Source organism: Patella vulgata, chromosome 6 (genome assembly GCF_932274485.2).
Source record: "Patella vulgata chromosome 6, xgPatVulg1.2, whole genome shotgun sequence".
Lineage (NCBI taxonomy): Eukaryota > Metazoa > Mollusca > Gastropoda > Patellidae > Patella > Patella vulgata.
Window position 1 is genome coordinate 33,935,197 of NC_065884.2, and position 17,879 is coordinate 33,953,075.

Genomic DNA, 17,879 nt, shown 5'->3' on the forward strand with positions numbered 1-17,879 from the left:
GTTACCTTCAATCCAACCAATTTGCAGCTTGTCTTGTCATATACTGGCCAAGGTTTCTAGAAATAAATGCCTTTCATCTCAGACTTTCCAAGAAATAGGGAAATATTGGCATCTTGAGACATACAAAGTGTAAAAAATGGACCATTTTGTAGAAAAGGGTAAAAGAAAGTCAATTTTTAAAAAATATTCCAGTATTTTGAATATTTTTGATGTGACTTGTTTGAAACTCTTTAAATCTTTTTGCAGAACTCATATTTTGACAAAATTAAGCAAGAATCTTCAATTCTAGTACAAAAGGCCCATGGACCTGAGCTGCAACCCGCTATACAAAACAGTACATAACTCTAAAAGGTCACCATTTCTTCTGTAATTATTTTTTTATACGCTCATATTTTCATGAAGACGTATGTGGTCGTCGCCCCTGTCCGTCCACAATTTGTTTGTGGACTCTCTACAGGTCACAATTCTTGTCCAATTTTGACGAAACTTGAAATATAGGTTTATCCTCAAAAGATCTCGGCTGCTTTCGATATTGACATGTATCGGATCAAAACTTCATGGCTTATGGCCCCTGTTTGGACGAAAAATCACGTTTTTAGCTTGTGGACCCTATAGAGGTCACAATTTTTATCCGATTTTGTTGAAACTTGAAATGTAAGTTTATAACCTAAAGATCTCAGTTCCTTTCGATATTGGTGCATATCGGACCGTAAATTCCTGAATTATGGCCCCTAATTGTATGCAAAATCGCCTTTTTATCCCACGCCGAACGAGGTTAGGGAGGGATATTGAAACGGGGTCCGTCCGTCTGTCCGATTTTGTTTCCGGAGCATATCTCATAAACCGTTCAAGATATCTTTCTGAAACTTTGCACACATATCAACCTATTACAGTAGTTGTGCCTTTTGCTATTTAGGAATTTCTGGGATTTATATTTTTTGTGTTTCCATGGAAACAAATTTGACTTAGTTTTTGGTGTACAATTTTGTTTCCGGAGCATATCTCATAAACCGTTCAAGATATCTTTCTGAAACTTTGCACTCACATCAACCTATTACAGTAGTTGTGCTTTTTGCTATTTAGGAATTTCTGGGATTTATATTTTTTTGTGTTTCCATGGAAACAAATTTGACTTAGTTTTTGGTGTATAATTTTGTTTCCGGAGCATATCTCATAAACCGTTCAAGATATCTTTTTGAAACTTTGTACAGACATCTACTCATTACAGTAGTTGTGCCTTTTGCTATTTAGGAATTTCTGGGATTTACATTTTTTGTGTTTCCATGGAAACAAATTTGACTTAGTTTTTGGTGTACAATTTTGTTTCCGGAACATATCTCATAAACCGTTCAAGATATCTTTCTGAAACTTTACACTCACATCAACCTATTACAGTAGTTGTGCCTTGTGCTATTTAGGAATTTCTGGGATTTATATTTTTTTGTGTTTCCATGGAAACAAATTTGACTTAGTCTTTGGTGTATAATTTTGTTTCCGAAGCATATCTCATAAACCATTCAAGATATCTTTTTGAAACTTTGTACAGACATCTACTCATTACAGTAGTTGTGCCTTTTGCCATTTAGGAATTTCTGGGATTTATATTTTTTGTGTTTCCATGGAAACAAATTTGACTTAGTTTTTGGTGTACAATTTTGTTTCCGGAGCATATCTCATAAACCGTTCAAGATATCTTCTTGGCACTTATTTTGAATTTCTCAGATTTGATAATTTTATGTGTTTCCATGGAAACACATTTGACTGTTCAAGATACCTTTAAAATAATCTTACCCATTATTTTATTTTCTGAAATCCAGCCTTTCGTCCTGATTTTGTTTCTGGAGCATATTTTATTATCAGTTATTATCTGATTTTAAAAATTGTTTGAATATATCACCGTAACACCATCATAAACGTTGAGTTCAAATTTCCTGAAAATCAAACCAAAACTGCCGGACAAAATGGCCGCCGCTTGTACGCAAAAGGTGTAAAAATATGGTATATCAAGGTTGTGGACCCTGTAGAGGTTACAATTTTAATCCGATTTTTATGAAACTTGAAATGCATGTTTATAAGCCAAAGATCTTGGTTCCTTTTGATATTTGCGCATATCAAATTGTAACTTCATGAATTATGGCCCTTGATTGTAGGAAAAATCACTTTCTTTTTAGCTTGTTCTCTATCCATCTCTCAAAAATGTGGGCGTATCCTGCCTGGCAGCCGCTGGTTTTGATTCTGTATTATAATAATTTTGCAAAAATAAATGTTAAGCTATAAAGAAAAGAATTTTGATGATATATGAATTTATAAAAGCATATAGGAGGCAGACCACCATTAAATTTCACCATCTCCGTACCCACAAAATGTAGTTCATCTATTTATAGCAATTCTCTCTCTGTCTCTTTTCTCTCCCATTTTGCATGCCCATTTTTGTTGATTTTTTGTCTAGAATAGACGAAGAGGGTTTGAATTAACATTTTCTGCCAGAATTTGGTAAATATTAATGATTTTGAGGTGGAAGGATAACAGGGTTATCAGGTTGACTACGGTGATATGTACGGCAACTAGTTACATGTTTTTAGTATGCTTCTTCAAGTTTGTGTATCTCAAAATTTTGGTGGTCAACCTCATACAAATTTTAGTGCAAAGACATGACCATTTGTCTTTCTGTCTATAGTGAAAAGCATTCAGCCCAACGAAAATTTGGGGAAGAGTTGGAGGTGGGCAAAGAGGCCAAAATTAACATTGAAGTCAATGGGGAAATTAATGGTGGTCTTCCTCCATTAACATTTTTAGAGTTATGGCCCTTTCTTCTGGCCTGTCCACACTTCTTTTCAGAGCAGTAGATGCTAGGTTTTTTTGTGTTTTTTTTTTAAACTTTCAGGAAACTAGTACCGGTATTATGACAAGATATGAGGGTCCTTATTTCTTTTTGTCAAAATCTAATTAATATTGATATTTTTCCCCTTTTTGCCAAAACCTGTCAGCACAATAGAGCCAGAGGCCAGAGAGTTTTCATAAAAATTTTCTGCAACTTTCAGGAAGCTTGTAGGATCCATATATTTTGGGGTCAAAATCATATTAATATTTTTATGCCCCCACATTTTCATGTGGACGTATATTGTCGTTGTCCCTGTTTGTGGACTCTCTACAGGTCACAATTTTTATCCGATTTTGACCAAATTTGCAATATAGGTCTATCTCCCAAAGATCTTGCATGTATCGGACCATAACTTCATGAAATGCATGTTTATAACCCACATATCTTGTTTCCTGTCTTAAAATATGGTATATCAAGGTTGTAGAATCTCTAGTCACAATTTTCATGCCATTTTGATGAAACTTGGAATGTATGTTTATATCCCAAAGATCTTGGTTCCTTTCGATATTCGCGCATATCGGATCGTAACTTCCTGAATTATGGCCCTGATTGTACGAAAAATTGTGAACCGCCGCATGTAAATGAGTCGGAATGCGGTAAAATTTATTTTGCACAAGAGACAAAATAAGCGAAAATATTGATTTTGATCGAAATTGAGATTTTCACAAAAATGAGTCTATAAATATACTATCTATCGACTCAAAAGATCAAAATAGCAATAAAACATTTTAAAACGCCTTTATTTGGACGTTTTGTAAGAGTACCGTATTCTTAAATCTGTCTATTTCTGAATATTCTCAGCGGAATTAGATATTTTTCTCGCAGCGGGGCGACCTGTCAATCCTCTTGCAAAATGCTTGGCATCGTTGTAAAGCGGAGAATCTCTAGTTTATAAATATGACCAAAGTATTGCCGATGAATTCATTTTGAAGAAATACAAAAGGGTTTTAAAACCCCTAAAAATGTAAACATACTCCGCTTGTTGCTATGCTTCCAACACGACTCGTTTTCTGATTGGCCCAGATGACGCGTGCAAAGCATTGTGGTTCCGTGGCCGCATCGAGGCTCAAGCAGACTTTAGAAATTAGATTTGGGCAATGTTATGGTGTATCTACATGCGATTTACTCTGAGAAGTGGCAGAAAACAACTGTTGCTGTTGTTTATTAAAGATTTAACGTTCAATACAATGAATATGATATTATGGACAGGTTGATTTAATTAAATTATTTACATTTGAAAACTGTTAAAAACACAAAATAAAAAGCTCCTCGGATACCAACAACTTAATTCTGATCGTATATAGATAGCCGTTGAGTGTTAATCAAAACATTGTAAATCAATCAACAAGCCGTTCGTGTCATTGAGTAATACTAATCTGTAATCACTTCTCAGGGATTAATGACTGGTTGATTGATAATTAACAATGATAAGGCCACCGACAATTCATTATTTACTCCGAATAACTAAACAAAGCGGCGATGATTTAATGTCTCGTTTGGTCTGTTACTGTTAGAAAATAATTTATAGTCCTTAAATGGAAATAAACAAAATAGCCAATAATTTTCTTAGGTGAATTCCGTTTACTGTCGCTTCATACGGCATGCAAAGTTAAGAATGCATTTTGGATATTATTATTGTTTAAAATTCTATTATCACCATGGGTCGGGAAAATAAGAACGACCAATGAGTCGAAACGCGACGATTATTGAGTGGGAAAAATAATCTGCCATTGTTTAATTACACCGCTTCCAAAATGAAAGTAAGCATTTCATGCCAATGAAATTGAAATTTCTATTCTATTATGGACTCATATTTTGATACCGTTACGGTACCTCAGGCTTAAAATAACAATAGACTTATTGTACACGCAAAATTTTAATTCAGGCATGCTGCTGGGTTGGCTTCTTTGATGATTAAGATAGGCTACTAAACTTGATTACCCAATCAGCACCAAGGTGCTAAATAATTGATGAGATTAACTGAACTGAAGTTAATCTCACCAAAGTTATAATATACAAACTTAGACTACTAATGTATACACTGTTCTAAATTGTAACGCTATCATAGAAAATGTGAATATGCCGCATGTGTTGTGGATGTTTTACTATGAAAAGAGCGCATTTACTACGATTTTCGTTATCGGCACCCTTGAAAACCTAAAGAAGAAAATATTAATATTAAACGACAAAATAACGAAAGATTTAATGGCATGGTTGCTGTGTGATACCGACACTTTTAACTTGCTTTTTCTAAAAACTGCAGATGTCAGTGCATTCAATTCATTTGCAACTGAGAGCTCGCCCTTTTCCATTCTCGAACCTTAAACAGTCACCCATGCCCGATGAATTAATAAATTAAATTCTCGTAATGCAATTATATCCACTGTAAATAGCGTTTGTTTACAGCTTTCTATACACTGGCATCGTAACCGTGCCATACGAAAACTCCATAGTATATGTTCTCTTTTATAATACTTGATAGCATAAGGTGTTGAATACCGTCGTTTCATTGGTATACCCTACCCTGCAAGGTGTGACCATAACTGATGGGTGACCATAAAATCATCGAATATGTAAAATGATAAATATTCGTTGCATCGACCCAACACCATGTCTTTCGTATTCAGCATCCCCAAAAACCTCTAAAATGATATATTACACAAGTACCATGTATAAGAACTCCAATAATTGCCATTTTGGTGGCCATTTTGAAAAACAAGATGGAGGATACAGTCCAGTCAACCCCTGATGCTACAACCTTTATGCCTAATAAAACATATAAAATGACACGGTTACAAATATATGGTGATAAAAAAAAACCAGAATTGTCATTTTGGTCGCCATTTTGATAAAACAAAATGGTTGATATTGACGGATTAATTTTACTACTACGATTATCATTTTGGTCGCCATTATGAAAAACAAAATGGCAGGTATTATTGGATTTACTCTTATACTGCAATTGTTTGATGTAGCACCCCCCAAAACCCATAAACACATAACTTATGAAAACTCAAAAATTTGTCATTTTGGCGTCCATTTTGAAAAAAAACGATGGCGGAAATTGTCGGATCAAATTGTTACTACAATTTTCGTCTTCAGCACCCCTGAAAACCTCTAGAAAACAATATTCAACGACAAAACAGCAAATGAATGGCTTGGTTGCTATGGGATTTTGTTTTGAAACATACCAAATCTTTAACTTGATTTTTCTCAAAACTTACTTTGGTGAGTTGGGTGGCTTTAACTATACATCAAATTGAAGGTAATGAGTCGGATAATGTGAAAATAACAATAACTCAATTTTCAAAATTTCCTCTTTGCGACTTGGTATGCCGTGGGGGGTCACAATTGCGCTTTTAACTTGTGGTTCCTCTAGAGGTCACAATTTGTACGCAAATTGTGTGAACATCTGGTATATCAAGGTTGTGGACCTCCTAGAGGTCACAATTTTGATTCGATTTTGATGAAACTTGAAATGCATGTTTATAACCCAAATATCTTGGTTCCTTTCGATATTCGTAACTACCTGAATTATGGCCCTTTATTGTACGAAAAATCGGGTTTTGAGCTTCTTGTCCCTATAAAGGTCAAAATTTTTATCAGATTTTAAAACCAGCGGCTGCCAGGCAGGATACGCCCACATTTTCGAGAGATGGATAGAGAACAAGCTAAAATGACCTAGTTTGTGTCAAATGGACGTTAAAACCGATTCCTCTCCCCTTCTTAAAGTCTCTCCAGCAGAAACAGCCAAGACTTTCTTCCAAGTTGTATCTTGCATGCAGCACAAACAACATACATTAACAAGCAAAATCTTCAATTATAAAATTTATTCATCTAAGTCAATATCATCCTTCCCCTGTTCCCTCTCCTGCAGCTGTCGCCTCCTCTTTTCCCATTGTCTTGTTCTTCCCCCATTCAACCAAATTATATTCTAGGGGTCTGTCAATGCAAGTGTCGAAGAGTTAAGTCAGATAATTCTTACTTTTGGAAAAAAATATAGTTGGCACATGATTTCTTCTAATCTGATAACATCATTTTTTCTCTCTGTTGATTAATTTGAATTCTGTTAATGATGCCAAGGCAAAGGAATAGTTAAATGAAGTTATCTAAATAATAAAATCATATGAATCTTATCTAATTTAATATTATTGTAGAGAAAGTAATAAAACATACTTATCTTTTTGTCTTGAACAAAGTTATGTGAAAATAATGCACAGTTGTATACCACTGCAATGTCTTCAGTTTCTTGTTAATGCTAACTTCTATTAGAATTTAAATTCAGCCAATGACCAAACAGATTTCAAGATAGTAAATTCGATGTTAATTATGCTTTGTTGAAAGGTGTGCAGGGTTGACCTGCTGGCTTTAACAAATTGTATAACTGAGTACAGAATCTGCTATAGTAATTAAAATCTAGCTACTTTATAGCATGATAACTAACACTCGACCGGACTGTGTTCAAATAAACTTTGTCTTTATTTCATTGAATTCTTTTAAAAATAATTTATTATTTTTGCTTTAAAGATTTACATTTACTGGCTTTTTTTTGAAGGGTGGGGTGAGGTGATTCCATATTATATACAGTACATTAAAAAGATATTGTTTTAAGACTTTATTTTTTTTGTTCGTAATAAAACTAATGTAGAACACCAGGACCACAGCACCCAGGAAAATTCTGCTGGAAACTAGAAGTCCTATTCTGAGCCGAAATTTATTGAATTGATATTTTGAGGCATTTGGCCAGTTGGATGTGGGCCAACTCTGGCCGAAACATGGCAAACTTCTCGCATAATATTATTTTTTCAAATGTTTGGAATATAAAACAAAAAATTTAAAACCTTTTAACAAACTGACAAGATATTCTTAGATACCAGTTACGAAAATAAGTTTTATTCATCAGTAGTGAGCCAATAGTTGCCAAGTGCTACCCAGCCCTTAGCAAAAAGTCCTACAGAATACCAGTGTAGTATTGTATATAATTCTATAGAAAAACTATAGAGTTTTTTGGGGGGCGTGTCCCATTTTCTATAGGATAAAATTCTATAGTATTCTACAGAATTTTGGGGGCCTGTAGGAAATAACGGCCCCAAATATTCTATAATTTCTGTAGCGCACATCCTATAGTTTTTCCTACAGATTTATGGCAAAATTTCTATAGGAAAATATTACAGTATTCTATAGGGTTTTTATTATTGCACTTTCTGTAGGAAATTCTACAGTTATGTATAGGAATGAATACTGTAGTATCCTGTAGTTTGAAAATTGAGCCACTATAGTTTTCTGTAGGAATGGGTATTATAGAATTCTATAGACTTTTTTTTATTAAATCTTATTTTGGGAATAAAAATATAGTTGGCCCATGATTTCTTCTAAATTGATAAGCTTATTTTTCTCTCATGGACTCTTCTAAATTGATAAGCTTATTTTTTCTCTCATGGATAAATCTGAATTCTGTTGATGATTCACCAGCCAGAACCATGAAAAGTTTTTTTTTCTTGGTATAACTGAAATATAAGGAAAAGAATAAATAACAAAATCACATAAATCTTATCTCATTAAAGTAATTTAATATTGTTAAAAAGTAATAAAGTATACTTATCTTTCTATCTTTAAACGAATCTGTGAAAAAAATAGCACCATTCTCTTCAGTTTCTTGTTAATACTAACATATTAAGTTGTTTTACACTGAATTTTTGAATTTAAAATTCAACCAATGGCCAAACAGATTTCAAAAGAGTACATTGGCTGTTAATTATAGTTTGTTGACAGGTATGCACGGCTGACCTGGTGACTTGAACAAATTATATAATTTGAGTAAAGAATCTGCTATAGTCATTAAGATCTAACTAGCAGGATCACATAACAGTCAGACTGTGTTCTAAATAAACTTTGTCTTTATTTTATTGACTTATCTGAAGAATAATTTATTATCTGATATTTTTGTTGTGAAGATCTACATTTACTGGCATTTTTTGGAGGTTGGGTGGGGAATTCCTTTGAGTGTCAACATGTATCACTATTTCATTCATATTATATACACTATTTTATACTTAATATTTTATTTTTCGTGGTAAGCTTATTTTAGTTTGTCATTTGGTATCACAATAAATTAAGGAAAACTGCATCTAGGAAAATTATGTTGGAAAAGTTTTCATAATTCACACAAGTGCCTCACTAAATTCTGTTGTAAACTATAGTATGAATAAAAGACATCGCCAATTTATGAAATCTGTAGTATAGAACATTGTTTCTACATTATTATGTAGGAGAAACTATAGTGGGCTATTTGTTAAAATGGTTTAAGTACAGTATACATATAAATTCTACAGAAAACTATAGAAGGCTCATGCATTATATTTTTCTCCACAAAATTTATAGAAAAAATTGTCAGAATGTCATAGAAAACTATAGGATTACACAACTGACTTGAGACAATAAGTTAGTTTTATAGAAAACTATAGTTTTTACCACCAAATCTATAAGAACGCCAGCTGACATGAGAATACAAGTTAGTTTTATAGCAAACTATAGTTTTTACCACAAACGCTATAGAAAACTGAAGGATTACTCAAATGACTCGTGGATACAGGTTAGTTCTATAGAAAACTATAGCAGCACCAATGAATCTGTAGGTTTATTTTTTTTCCAATAGTTTCTTACAGTATTCTGTAGAATTCTGTAGGAAATTACAGTTGGAAAATATTCATCTATCAATCCTACACAAAACTATAGTATATGTTTTTGAATCTATAGTCATGTGAAAAAAACTACAGAATGAAGTTGTTTTCCTGCAGCATTCTATAAAATCCAACAAACTTCTATAGAAACCTGGGACCTTATTCACGAAAACTTAAACTAAGTTACAACCAAAATTTTAAGAAATACTGCAACTTCATTGGATATATGCAAATTGATTTTACTGGTCAGCCAATCGAATTGCAGTATTTCTTAAAATTTCGATTGTATCTTAGTTTAAGTTTTCGTGAATAAGGGCCCTGTACTTTTTCTATAGGACTTTTTCACAAGGGAGACTATGGCCCACATGTGGACCCTATAGAGGTCGTAATTATTATCCGATTTAAAAACACGTATTATTATATCACCGTTACACCCTAAGGACACTGAGTTCGAATTTCAAGAAAATCGGCCCAAAATTGACAGACAAAATGGCCGCCCTTCGTTCTCAAATAGCGTAAAAATATGGTACGTATATCAAGGTTGTGGACCTTATAGAGGTCACAATTTTTATCCAATTTTGTTGAAATTTGAAATGTAAGTTTATAACCCAAAGATCTCGGTTCCTTTTGATATTTGCGCATATCGAATTGTAATTTCCTTTCGATATTCGTGGATATCGGAACGTATTTTAATCCCCGATTCCTCCCAAAAATGTATAATACATTTTGATCTCTCCGCAGGCCAGAAAAAGGCGCTGTAGGTGAATTTATTTGAAAGACTACCGGAATTCATTTCAAATATATGCATCATGATTATGATAACGTAGGGCGCGTCGTATTACCCAATAGGCCGAACTCCAAAATAACACATAATAACAATTTGTGTCGAATTACCCAATAACTCCAAAATAACAGCCAATAACCCCAAAAATGTTGACTGTGGAAACACAATATAACAATTTAGTTGAATTTAAGAAGCCTCGCTGATTTGTGCCCAAATCGGAGGTTCACGGGAGATAACTCGTGTTGATTTTTGTTGACAAGAAACTAATGGACACAGCTCACCAAATATTTCTATGCCGTCACCCACGAATGTAGGGCGAAAGTTATTTTTAGTCTTTCTCTCCCTTTCCATTTTTCCCCCTTTTGCATGGCGATTTTTGTTGACTTTTTGGTGTAGAATCGAAGAAAAAGGTTTGAAAATACATTTTCTACCAGGTTTTGGTGAATATTCATGATTTTGAGGCGGAAGGATACAAGAGTTGAGAGGTTGGTTAGGTTGAAATGTAGGGTCCAAAATTGCATGTTTTGTTCTCTCTACTTCCAGCTTGTGTATCTCAAGTTTTCCATGGTGAACCTCATACGTGCTTTTGGGCAAGAGGTTGCCACATGTTGCTCCATCTGTGGTAGAAAGCGTTCTACCCAACGAAAATTTGGGAAAAAGTTAGAGCCGGTCTAAGAGACGAGAATTAACATTAAAGTCAATGGGCAAATGTTTAGTGATCTGTGGCCTGTCTATGTGTGACAGGCTGAGACTGATATGCCTTAGTTTTGAAAATATGACGATTAAACTCTCAGAAAATATGAATAAAATATTTTGACTACTAAAAAACTAAAAAAAGTTAAATTTAAAAAAAAAAATCAAAATTTGGAGAAAAATTGTGATTTTACTGCAAATTTCTCAATTTTCAGTTTTTATTTAATTTCTAATAGTAAGAAAAAAATATTATAATGCCCAATTTTGGTTCATTCAATCTCAGAAAGCACAGATACAGTGAACAGTATTGTAATTTCACCAAATTTTGTCTAAAAATCAGAAATATTCACAGAAAATCTTTGGATTCCCCCCATTTCAATGTAGAAATCAATCCTTTCATGACTACTCAAATGAGTCAAAATGTCTAAAATGCATCTGATTTTCATTGCTAATATAACTTAGATGGGATCTACAAGTTTATCAGGTTTAGAAATAGCCCCAGCTTTCCTACAGAAAATTGAAAATTGGTAAAACTGAGTTAATAATGTACAGCAGATGGGTTTGTACAAAATGTTCAAAACAGGGGTTGGCTCAATTTTGCTACTGTTTTACCCAGAACAAGCATTTTTTTCTTCTTTGTAATATTAAATTCTTGCATTTCCTTCACGTAGAAAGCAATATTCCAGTCTTTCTAGCAATTTTTATCTCCACCATTTCCTTAGGAGAGGCTATAAATGCCCCACCCCACCTTTTATATTAATGTGTTTTGAGAGATTTAATTGCACCTGTGTTGACAATAAAATGATAGTAATTGGAATTTGTGGTTGAATTACAGCTAGGAATGTTGTTTTTCACTAATAAATAGCTATTTTGTACATTTCAAAAATTTCTAAGCCTTTTTGTTTAAAGTCAAACTTAGAACCCAGAGACATGTCAGGCCAATGAGACCACACCCTAATATAAAACTGGTGTAGATGTGTAAATGTCGGCTTAATGTTCAATATTTTCTTATCAAAGTCTAGGATTTGTGGTGATTTTTGCATTTATGTTATATAATAGAACAGTTAAATGTTAATATTGCTCCTTTACAGGCTTTTTGGACTTCATTTTTTCAGGCAATTGATGTAAAGGTCCAGACATCTTGCTTCAGCACAAGAATTGCAATAAAGATTTGCATGGTGCCTCTGAGCCTTGAGATGTTGAAAACATTGACATTTTCCCAAATTTGTGAAAATTGTGTATTCTGTGACCCTTTTGTTAGAGAGGGGTGGTCATAGACCAAATACGTCATTTTTTTCTTTCATCAAGGCCTATTTTTAACCATAATTCATATTTATTGCACATATTTTAGTTTATATGTACATATGTTAGCCAGGGATGGTAAAACATAGCTATTTGACAGATTGCTTTGATGATGTTACTTGCAACCAAAGATTAGATTCATTCAGTCAGTGACATTTAGGGGGTGGGGATACATGTTTAAGTATAGATCTCTAATATTACAATCAATGCAGCTGATTTGTGATTTTTCTGTTTGTATATTGGCCAGGGTTTCTAAAAGTATATCCCTTTTCGGTCTGGCTATCTAAAAAGTGGAAAATAATTGGGTTTTTTTTAAAGATGCTACATGTAAATTTTGTACATTTTTCATGACATGGCAGTAAAAAATTATATTTTTGAAAAAAAATCCAGCTTATGAGTGTTTTCTGTGTAATTTGTTTGTAACTTGTCTAATTTTTTCACTGAACTCAAATACTGCCTTTAATAAGAAAGATTTTTAAATTTTAGCACAAAAGGCCCATGGACCTGAGATGCACTACTGTACATAAAGCGGCATGTATACTTAAAGGGCCATCATTTTTGCAGTTATTCTTTGATTTTGATTTCCTTTCACCAGTATGTTACCAGAACATATGGGAAGCATATAAAAAAGACTTTTTGGTGATACCTGAAGTTTCACCCCTATATAGGACACAGCTCACCAAATATTTCTACGCCGTCACCCACGAATGTAGGGCAAAAGTTATTTTTAGTCATTCTCTCCCTTTCCCTTTTTCCCCCTTTTGCATGGCGATTTTTGTTGACTTTTAGGTGTAGAATCGAAGAAAAGGGTTTGAAAATACATTTTCTACCAGGTTTTGGTGAATATTCATGATTTTGAGGCGGAAGGATACAAGAGTTGAGAGGTTGGTTAGGTTGATATGTAGGGTCCAAAATTGCATGTTTTCTTCTCTCTACTTCCAGCTTGTGTATCTCAAGTTTTCCATGGTGAACCTCATACGTGCTTTTGGGCAAGAGGTTGCCACATGTTGCTCCATCTGTGGTAGAAAGCGTTCTACCCAACGAAAATTTGGGAAAAAGTTAGAGCCGGTCTAAGAGAAGAGAATTAACATTAAAGTCAATGGGCAAATGTTTAGTGATCTGTGGCCGTATGCTTTCGTTGCAATTCGTTTTAATTATACATGGGCGTCAAATATGGAATAACTATTTCAACCCCTCCATGGGTATCGTCAGGCGGTTGCAATAACAAAACGTTATTACAAATGTCCCCGCTATAGTTTTTCATGAAATTCAAATTAACTTCCAATAATTTAACGCAAAAATGCGCTACCCGACGACATAACGATTAGTCTGTAAAGAAATTCTAATTAGCTGCCAAACATTCTACGCACAAAGGCGCTACCTGACGAGATAACGAGATACTTGACTGTTAATTTTAATTCCTTTACAAACCAATATTTTATTAAAACATACACATATTCAAAAATGTTTCATATGAAAATATTATAAAGATAATAAAATAATTAGTCTGTTAAGAAATTCTAATTAACTGCCAAACATTCTACGCACAAAGGCGCTACCTGACGAGGTAACGAGATACTTGGCGTTTAATTTTAATTCCTTTACAAACCAATATTTTATTAAAACATACACATATTCAAAAATGTTTCATATGAAAATATTATAAAGATAATAAAATAATTAGTCTGTAAAGAAATTCTAATTAACTGCCAAACATTCTACGCACAAGGGCGCTACCTGACGAGGTAACGAGATACTTGGCGTTTAATTTTAATTCCTTTACAAACCAATGTTTTATAAAAAAAACATATACATATTTAAAAATGTTTCATATCAAAATATTATAAAGATAATAAAATAATTAGCCTGTAAAGAAATTCTAATTAACTGCCAAATATTCTACGCACAAAGGAGCTACCTGACGAGGTAACGAGATACTTGGCGTTTAATTTTAATTCCTTTACAAAACAATATTTTTTTAAAAATATACACAATGGAGCAATGTGATGTTTTCAGATGAGTCAAGGTTCACTGTTGATTTTTTGGACAGACGTAGGAGGGTGTGGCGTCGTCGAAACGAGCGCTTCCAAGACGTTAACGTCATCAGACATGATCGATTTGGGGGTGGTTCTGTTATGGTGTGGGGAGGCATCACTGTTGCTGGAAGAACGGCTTTACATGTTGTTGCAGGGCGTGTTACAGGCCAGTACTACCGAGACAACATCTTGGCAGTCCATGTTGTGCCGTTCGCACGACGTCATGGCCGCCGTTTCATCTTCCAGGATGACAACGCAAGATGTCACAGGGCCAAGATCGTTACAGGTTACCTCCAACAACAGAACATCACCACATTACCTTGGCCAGCACTGAGTCCCGACCTCTCCCCCATCGAGCATGTCTGGGACATGCTTGGACAGAGGTTACGTCAACGTCAACAACGTCCTGCCAATGTCCAAGAACTTGCTGCTGCGTTGCAACAGGAATGGGACAATCTGGACCAAAATGACCTTAGACGTCTCATTAGGAGTATGCCACGTCGGATCAATGCTTGTTTGGCAAACAGAGGAGGATTTACCCGTTACTGACTTGGTTGTGATGCTGTGGTAACTTTGCTGTTTGACCCCGGGTATCATTTTACCCTTATAATGGTCAGTCTGTGCCTTACTTAGTCTAACGATCATTTGGAATAAATCGATGAATGTGAACTTCATTTCATTTTGTCATTTGTTTCTTCGTCAGTTTCATTAGGTGACTTTAATAACACTTAAAAATCAAATATCCCCTACTTTTTTTGAATAGTATATAATGATAATAATGCACTAGTTAAAGCGATGTTTGATTTAACGATATGTAATGATATATAAGGATTAAAACGTACACAAAATACTTTGTCGTGAGTATTAGTTATGTAGATAGAGGGATGAGGTTTAACGTCCACTATGTCATTTCAATAATTCTCTTGTGTGTGGGGGGTGGGGGGTCTTTACCAGTGTGATGACCCAGAGAGAACCCACGATTCTGGACAGACGACACTACTTCTTGTCAGGTATAACCGGGGAATCACATACACAAGTTATCTCCCTTCAGGCGAGTGAGCGTGAAACTCCGATTTGAATATCAAAACCAGCATAGTTGGATCTGCAAGACCTACATATGTAGTCTTCACGTGAACATTGAAAAAAAATTCAACTGAGTAATATCTACTTCACAATATAAGCTTTGAATATCGCGAGTTTCTTTCAAACATGATCCGCAAGGATATTCAAATCGGGGATTTTTCCTATCATGTATAATTAAAACGAATTGCATAGAAAGCATACATTAATTTCTTGTAAACAAAAATCACATACACGAGTTATCTCCCTTCAGGCGAGTGAGCGTAAAACTCTTATTTGGGCTCAACGTTGCGAGGCTTTTAAATTCAACTAAATTGTTATTTTGTACTTCCAAAGTCAACAATTTGGTGTTATTGGGCAGTTATTGGGTGTTATTGAGCATTTATTGGGTGTTATTAATTTCTTGTCAACAAAATTCACATATACGAGTTATCTCCCTTCAGGCGAGTGGGCGTGAAACTCCGATTTGGACACAAAGCAGCGATGCTTCTTAAATTCAACTAAATTGTTATTTTGTGTTTCCAAAGTCAACATTTTGTAGTTATTGGGTGTTATTGGGTAATTCGACGCGCCCGTTATTGGGTGTTATTAATTTCTTGTCAACAAAAATCACATATACGAGTTATCTTCCTTCAGGCGAGTAAGCGTGAAATTCCGATTTGGACACAAAGCAACGATGCTTCTTAAATTCAACTAAATTGTTATTTTGTGTTTCCAAAGTCAACATTTTGTAGTTATTGGTTGTTATTTTGGAGTTATTGGGTGTTCCTGGGTCGTTATTGGGTGTTATTGGGCCGTTATTGGGTGTTATTGGGTAATTCGACGCGCCCCTCCAAAGTGATAATTCCGGTGTATGGATTTGATCAAATAATATTGTAAGTTAAAATTAGGACTGAAATGCTGATAAAAGAGTCTTTTTGATGAATTACAAATAGGTTCTACACATAATTGTTTTAAAACATCTCAAATTTGACGAGTTACGAGATTTTCTCCACACATGTCGAGTAATCTCCCTTTAATGGTCAAAATATCGGATTTACAAATCATATTAAATGTAAATATTGTCATTGTATAAAGTGACAAATTACATACAATCACGACATAATAAACTATCATAACATGAGAATACTCTGAACAAAGACAATTAATTGTCAGCGGAACTTATTTAAATTGATTTCATTTATTTATTTCAAAACCAGTTACGATGTCGATGACAGAAAGTGACAATCGACACAATTTGCAAGTATAAATAAATAAATATAGCTATAATATTAAATGATCAGATGTTAATTAGCACTCGTACTGATAACACCTAATGCACCAGAGCTCAAAAGCCATCGACTAAATTTATCTCAGATAAAGTAGCCTAGCTAAGACTCAAAAAAGACTTCTCAAACCCAGAAAGACCATTAGATACTACAAAGATCATCTAGTCCAAAAATAGATTTAAGGTTGTCTTTGTTTTTATTGTTATACCTTCACAAGGTATAATGTTTATTTTCTTTATATTTTGCATTCTTAATTTATCTTGTTTTATTTTACTTTATTTTCTTTAATTTACTTTATTTTCTTTTCCTTACCTCCTTCCTCAGTGCGTTATTGTTAGGATATTTCACTTTTCTTTCTATCATCTACTAACAAAGAAGCTCAGTGTACAAGCCAATCAACTGATTGAACTCGTCACAAGCTTCTTAAAACAATAACAAGCTAATTTATTTCTATAGCTAATAAGCCTGATAACTGTTAAGTACACTCATACAAGCAATAGGAACCCAAAGTTAATTAGTATTAATTACACTGATTGACTAGCGCTTCTTTGTGGAAAGGGGTAACAACAGGTATATCAGCCTACGTCATTAATTAACGACAGAATACATCCTTAATCAACACTGTTCAGTCCCTCCTTTTGTTTTCGATTGTATCTTTCGGCAGCATAAGAACGATGGCGACAGAGGCTAGCGCACCCATGTCCATGGCTGACGCTTTTTACAGCTGCCCCGCACCGAAGTTCATTCCTGCGGCAAAAAGTAGAGAGGAACAGCCTCACGTCGTACTAGTAAGGCCACTGGAAGGCAAGTCCTTTCAAGGAGCCAAACTTACGGCTGTGGGGAAGGAACTAAAGAATAAGTGGGGTATTACTAACATACCCGACTTAAAGATCACTGTGTCAGGCCAACTTAGACTTGCCTTAAAAAGTAGGTCTGAGATGGATCTGGCGCTGGCTCAGAACGTACTTCTCGGTATGACCGTGACGGTGTCCGAACCGATCACCTTGTCTATTGATAAGGTGGTTGTTCATGGGATACCGGCCGAATATACCGGGGAGGAAATTCTGGAAGATCTTACAGAGAGGGGGTACCAAGCTACCGAGGTATATCGGTTTAATGTGGCCCAGTGGAAGGATCAGGGAAGCGTCGCCCTAT

At 34.6% G+C, this 17,879-nt stretch overlaps 1 protein-coding gene across 2 annotated transcripts in view; it reads left to right on the top strand.

The window, feature by feature from the left end:
* LOC126825420 (phosphatidylinositol 4-phosphate 3-kinase C2 domain-containing subunit alpha) overlaps positions 1-17,879 on the top strand; it is a 684,289-nt gene that overhangs the window by 655,163 nt on the left and 11,247 nt on the right. For both annotated transcript variants that reach the window (XR_008788423.1, XR_008788424.1), the window contains one exon: positions 247-351. The gene's annotated coding sequence lies outside the window, so the exon portion shown is untranslated. The remainder of the gene's footprint in view (positions 1-246; positions 352-17,879) is intronic.